This window comes from Myotis brandtii, unplaced genomic scaffold (assembly GCF_000412655.1).
Source record: "Myotis brandtii unplaced genomic scaffold, ASM41265v1 scaffold1814, whole genome shotgun sequence".
In the NCBI taxonomy this organism is placed as follows: domain Eukaryota; kingdom Metazoa; phylum Chordata; class Mammalia; order Chiroptera; family Vespertilionidae; genus Myotis; species Myotis brandtii.
The window spans coordinates 486,792-494,048 of record NW_005356728.1 but is presented as its reverse complement, the minus strand read 5'-3'; the positions used below and the strand labels follow the sequence as shown (position 1 = coordinate 494,048).

At 40.5% G+C, this 7,257-nt stretch overlaps 1 pseudogene; it reads right to left on the bottom strand.

Moving 5' to 3' along the window:
• Positions 1 to 6,699: 6,699 nt before the first annotated feature.
• Positions 6,700 to 6,974, bottom strand: LOC102253974 (annotated as a pseudogene).
• Between the last annotated feature and the right edge of the window lie 283 nt (positions 6,975 to 7,257).

The window sequence follows — 7,257 nt, the reverse complement described above, 5'->3', positions numbered from 1 at the left end:
GGCCGTTATATTGCCGACCCCCGGCTCGCGACCCGGCACCGGCCCGCCCGGGCCCGCCCCTTTCTGTGAGACCCGCCCCCCGCCTTGCACCCCCCTCATTGGCCCGCTTCCTAGCCAATGGGCAACTGCCTCCAGGGCCCGTTACCTTCCACCCCCCAGAGACAAGGCTGAGAGCGGGCGGTTAGCCGACCTCGTTCTCTCGCAGCTTCTGAGCTTTTCCCGCTCAGAGTAAACGGGTTCAGGATTGGCCCGGACGGGCAAGCACCAGCCCGATGATTGGCTAATAGCGTAGTTGAGGGGCGGGGCGTGGAAGGGAAAGAACGCGAGCTTACCGGGTGAGACAAGTGAGGGAACTGGTCGAAAGGTTTGAGAAGTCGATCAGCAACTGGCTGATAATCGTAAACCTATCTTGTGCCAACATTTGATTTTTTGTCCCTGAGCCCCCTCCCCTAACTCCCAGAATCCTTTGGAGCCGCCCGGAGAATAATAGACCTGTGCCCGTTGACAGAGGGTGAGAAAACCCTTATGGAATTGGGTGTTGTTGGGAAACTCCCGAGGGAGAACCGCCCTCTGTCCTAGGTCCCAGGAAGCGAGGGGTGAAGGCATTTTGGTGTTAACTTTTGAACAAAGTTCATTTCTATATGCCCCGGACAAGCCATTGGCAGGCCCATTTAGAGATGTGGTATCTCAGAGAAAAACAAGTTTTTGTTCCGAGACAATGCTGAAAAAAATTTGTGCGCGTTGAAATATTGAAGATGATAAAAGTAAACACAGTAAGCACCTTTTAGGGTGTTTATATTTAAAACGAAAACTCGAACGCTGGCCGGATCGCTCAACTTGGTTAGAGCACGGACCCCATACGCCAGGGTTGCGGGTTCAATCCCTGGTCAGGGCACACGCAAGAACCAACTAATTGTCCTGGCCGGTTTGTCTCAGTGGATAGAGCGTCAGCCTGCAGACTGAAGGATCCCAGGTGCGATTCCGGTCATGGGCACATGCTGGGTTGCGGGCTGGATCCCCAGTAGAGGGCGTGCAGGAGGCAGCTGATCAATGATTCTCATCATTGATGTTTCTATCTCTCGCTTTCCCTTCCTCTCTGAAATCAATAAAAATAACAAAATTTAAAAAGAACCAATCAATTAATGCATAAAAGAGTGGAATAACAAATCAGCCTCTCTCTGTCTCTTTATCTCTCTTAAACCGGATCGCTCAACTTGGTTAGAGCACGGACCCCATACACCAGGGTTGCGGGTTCAATCCCTGGTCAGGGCACACGTAAGAACCAACTAATTGTCCTGGCCGGTTTGGCTCAGTGGATAGAGCGTCAGCCTGCAAACTGAAGGATCCCAGGTTCGATTCCGGTCATGGGCACATGCTGGGTTGCGGGCTGGATCCCCAGTAGAGGGCGTGCAGGAGGCAGCTGATCAATGATTCTCATCATTGATGTTTCTATCTCTCGCTTTCCCTTCCTCTCTGAAATCAATAAAAATAACAAAATTTAAAAAGAACCAATCAATTAATGCATAAAAGAGTGGAATAACAAATCAGTCTCTCTCTGTCTCTTTATCTCTCTTAAAATCAATAAATAAGAAATAAATTAAGAAAAAACAACCAAAAAACTTGAGAAGCAGTTAAGTGGAAGATGTTCTTTTAACTCAGGCACAAATTAGAAATAGAAAAGGGGGCGTTTCATTGGCTCATGTTGACCTGATAGTTATTTTGGATCTCTACTCAGTTTTGATTTTAGAAAGTGGACCAGGTGAACTGGCTTTTCCTACCTCACCCTTAAAATTACTGATGTGAAACTCATTTCCCCTCCTTGCAATGAGAAATTACTGTTCTCTCTACCTATCTCTCTCTCTCATAGTACCCACAAAAGTTTGAAAAACTATGAATCTTTTAATGTATTTTTACTGTAATAAGATATACATATGATTTACCATTGTAACTCTTTTCAAGTATACAATTCATTGGCACTTAGTACATTGACAATGTTGTGCAATTATTACCACTATCCATTTCCATAAAACATTTAAAATATATTTTTCTTTATTTCAGAGAGAGGAAGGAAGAGGGTTAAAGATATAGAAACATCAATGATGAGAAAAAGTCATTGATCGGCTACCTCCTGCACGCCCCCTTACTGGGGATGGAGCAGGAAACCCTGGCATGTATCCTGACGCAGAATCCAACTATGATCTCCTGGTTCATGGGTCAATGCTCAATCATGGAGCCATACTGACTGGGCATCCATAAATTTTTTTTATTGTTCCAAACAGAAACTCTGTAGCCAATAAACAATAATTCCCCAATTCCTCTACCCCCAACCCCTGGTAACCTCTAGTCACTATGAACTTACCTATTCTAGGTACCTCATATAAGTGGAATCAAACAATATTTGTCCTTTTGTGACTGTCTTATTTCATTTGCATAATATCAAGGCTCATGCATGTGTCAGAACTTCATTCCTCTTTATGGTTGAATAATATTCCACTATCTGTGTATAACACATTTTGTTTATTCATTCATCAGTTGATGGACATTTGGATTGTTTTCACCTCTTCACTATTGTGATTAATGCTGCTATAAACATTAGTGTTCAAATATTTGTTTGATTTTCTCTCTTTTTTCAATTATTTTGGACATATAGCTAAGAGTGGAATTGCTGGGTCATATGGTAATTCTGTTTAACATTTTGAGGAGCGCCTAACTTTTTTCACAGCACCTGAATCATTTTACATTACTACCAGCAATGCTCCAGTGTTCCAATTTCTCCATATCCTCACCAACACTTATTTTCATTAAAAAAAAAAGTCTGGCCAGTGTGGCTGTTGGTTGAGCATCATCCCATGTACCTCAATGGGAGGTTGCCCATTTGATTCCCTGTCAGGGCACATGCCCAAGTTTCTGGCTTGCTCCTCAGTAGGGGATGTGCAGGAAGCAGCTAATAGATGTATTGATGTTTCTATCTCTCTCTTCCTCTCCCTTCCTCTGTCTGAAATAAATAAATAAAAACCCAACCTAACATGCTAAAAAAAAAGCCATTCAAGAGGGTGTGATGCAGTATCTCTGTGATTTTGATTTGCATTTCCCTATAGCTAATGATGTTGAGTATCTTTTTATGTGCTTATTGGCCATTTGTATATCATCTTGGAGAACTCTTCAAATCCTTCTTCATTTATACTGTCTTGTTTAGTACTGGTATGGTTTGTTTTGGAAATGAAGATTATAGGACAGTTTAACAAAATATTGAACTCATGTGACTACATTAGTAAAGGGAATATTTTTGTTATGGAGCAAGTATTTAGTATATAGTTAGCTTTTCCTTTCAGCTCTTATATATTTTTTGGAAGCTCTCTATTGTTGAACATGTATTTTGAGAAGTGATTGGAATTGGTTTCACAATCTTACCCAAAGATATAGACAAATCTCAGATTAAAGTGAGAAGGCATTAGAAATACTCAAATAGCCCTGACCAGTAATGCTCAGTGATGAGAGCGTCGGCCCACACACCAAAGGGTCTCTGGTTCAATTCTTAGTCAAGGGTATATACCTGGGTTGCAGGTCAAGGTGTGTGTGGGAGGCAACCAATCAATGTGTCTCTCTCACATAGATCTCTCTCTCTCCCTCTTCTTCCCTCCCTCCTCCCCTCCCTCCTTCCTCATTTTCACTTTTTCTAAAAATCTATGGAAAAAATATCCTCGGGTGAGGATTAACAACAACAAAACACACACACACACACAAAAACCCCTCAAATAACTGTTTTATATCTTCCTTGCCTTCATCAGAATTTAAAGTTCTTTCTCCATTTCTTGAATGTCCCTATATAGGAACAATCATGAAAGATTTTAATATATAACTAGAGGCCTGATGCATGAAATTTGTGCAAGGAGCTCGTTCCTCGCAGCCCCGGCTTCGGCTTGTCCGGAAGGTAGTTTGGCTGTCTGGTCTAATTAGCATATTATGCTTTTGTTATTATAGATAAGGTAGATCACATTTCAGTAACCTTGACTCAACTCAGAATGATGGTGTCCTCTAGTAACAAACCCATTTTTTTTCTTGCTATTTTGGGGATAATTAAATGAATCTGAATTTATGATTGGATTTTTAAAAAAATATATTTTATTGACTTCCCACAGAGAGGATGGGAGAGAGATAGAGAGTCAGAAACATTGATGAGAGAGAAACACCAATCAGCTGCCTCCTGCACATCTCCCACTGGGGATGTGCCCGCAACACAGGTACATGCCCTTGACCGGAATCGAACCCGGGACCCTTCAGTCCGCAGGCCAACGCTCTATCCACTGAGCCAAACCGGTTTCGGCTGATTGGATTTTTAAAAAAAATATTTATTTAAGAACATTCTTTGATAGAACTGGGAACAATTTAAACCTATTTCATCCTGAAAACTTCGTGCAGAAGGCAGACTTTCACCTCCAAAATATATTTAAAGGTTGCCTTCTTCTCATCCTCCTCCTCCTCCTTATTCTTTTGCAACTCTGGAAGACAATGTACAATGTGGTACTTCTTCAGTTACATTAATGAATCCTTTTTATATTTTTACAGTTTTGAGTGATAAAATAAATATAATTTAATTATTCTCCCAAGTAAAACTTTGAATTTAAATAAAGCACTTATTTTTGAAAGGTTAAAGTGTATTGTGGGCACAATCTCAGTGCCAAAGAGACAACTGAATTAATCCTCCATAGAAAGCAATCATATCATTCCAAGGCAGTATCCAACTAAATCTCTGCAGGATTATTATACATGTTCACATCTGTATTTTAAAAAAGTTTTTTTCCTGTTTCCTAAAGGACTAGTGGTTCAATGACTTAAATGGGCTGCAAACCTGCTGTGATTCAAACTTACAATTCTTCTCAGACTTCTCTGACTCAAGGGACTAAATTCCTTTAATTATTCTTTATGAAATTAACTGGGCTGCCAGACATGGTTTCTCAATCTCTAATAGTTTGTTGGGAGATTTACAAAATACTCCTTTTAGAGTTATTTGCAACTACTTCTCCCTTTTTAGATACGCAAATTAGTGTTTTTCTGGTCCTCTTGCATTATTTTTATAGTTTCTTCCTTTATAGGAAGTAAGCTTGTTTCTGCTTTTTCCCTTCTGGTTGGATGGGGGTCCAGGTTACTGTCTCAATCCGTGTTCCAGGAAACTTGTAGGTTTCTAGGTTTCTACATAGTTTGAGATGAGATCCTAAAAGATTTATGCATTTACCTTTGCTGAGTAAGTGTTTCTACTTGGAGTGGGGGAAGATACTTAAGCTGATCAGAGATAATATTATTGTGCTTTTCCTATGACAAAATCATCTCTCTTCAAAGGCCAGAATTCATGTTCTTTCTTATCTCTTTATATTTTGATATTTTTCTTTTAAAAATATATTTTTATTGATGTCAGAGAGGAAGAGAAAGAGAGAGAGAGAGAGAGAGAGAGAGAGAGAGAGAGAGAGATGAGATGAGAGAGAATCACTGATAGGTTGCCTCCTTCACGCCCCCTACTGGGGATGGAGCCCACAACCATGTGCCCTGACCAGGAATCGAGCTATGACCTTTCTTGGTTCATAGATGGATGCTCAACCACTGAGCCATGCCGGTTAGGCAATATTTTTCTAAATATAGCATTTCTTGAATTAATTTTTATGGGATTGTATTTGATATTTAAACAAAGAATTAGACAATAAACTAGGGTTTTCTTTGTAAATTAAGAGTTCTGAAATCTCTGTTTCATTGCCCTCCAAAACTGTTTCTATTTCTCAGTGTTTGATTGGAACCAGATGTTAGAAAAGGTTCATAGCAGTGCCACCAGAAAAAGACACCATAGAAAAATGTCTACAAATTTTCTTTAGGCCTTTAACTTTCTCCTGAATTTGAGAGATCCCCAAACTATATTTGGGTCTTCTGACATCAATGGACCAGAAAACAGCTTCTTTAAAAAATTTAAAAAGTTAATAAAGATATACCTGTATAGATAATAAAGTGCTTAATAATTTTAATAAACTATGAGTATTTTGCCAATTAAAAAATTATGATCCAGAGTTTTAATTTAGGTCACAAAATTCAAGGACTTATGAGGAGACCTATTTTTAAAGGTCCATTAAAGCTTTGCATATTGCAATATACCACAGCAAGCAAGCTTTCTACCAAAGGGTAATCAAAGGACATACATGAAAGATGTGGTTTCCAAATTGGATGATTATATACTCTTACGGTGCAAAATAGATTCTGGATTTATAGAATCTCCCTAAAAATGCACAGCCCACCTAATAGTTGCAATTTTGAGCAGCCCCAATTTCTATATTATTTTAAGTCTCACATTTTTTACACTTTTTCAACAAGTATTTATTTATTTATTATATTTCTTTATTGATTTCAGAGTGGATGGAGAGGGAGATAGAGATAGAAACATCAATGATGAGAGAGAATCATTGATGGGCTGCCTCTTGCATGCTTCCTACTGGAGATCGAGCCTGCAACCAGAGCATGTGCCCTTGGCCAGAATTGAACCCGGGACCCTTCAGTCCGCAGGCCAACGCTCTAGCCACTGAGCCAAACCGGCTAGGGCCCAACAAGTATTTATTATTAGTTAAACTATAACTTAGGATCCTAGGGTGGGATATACCCAGGTCCCCCTTTACCTCCATGGGAGAAGGATGGAGGACAGAAGACCAGTGGAATGCAGCCAGTTCAGATCTTCCAAGGAAACATGCCTTCTGCCCAATGGTCATCCCAGGCTGATATCCAGGATATGAGCAAAGGGGCTTATTTGTACACATGCTGTTACCATTTGCACATGGAGACATCACCCCATCTAGCAGTCATTGCCTTCTCATAGTGGTGGAAGTCCAGGTAGTTCTGCCAACAGTTCCTGGTCTGGTTCTGGTTGGGGAAGAGGCTGTCAAAAGGGGCAGTCTGGTAGTTCTTGATTTTGGTCTTGATGCCTTCTGCCATATTGCTGACTCCTAAAGACAACCCTGAAGCTGCCTGTCTCACTTTCTATTTCAGCAGTCTAAGGTATTGTGACAGGACCTACTTATAGGTTCAGTCTGCAAGTTGGTTTGTTTTGTAAATCACTGTGTTAAATAAGAAGAGGCTTGGGTATCTCTATTGGAGTTTGTCAGAGCTAGGAGATAGTTGTTTCATTGCAAATGCTTCTAAAAATGGCTCACATTCTGAGCTGGCCCCTAATTAGGCAGGTTTCTCCAGCCCTGTCCTTTCCCAGGACACCTACAAAATTGAAATCTG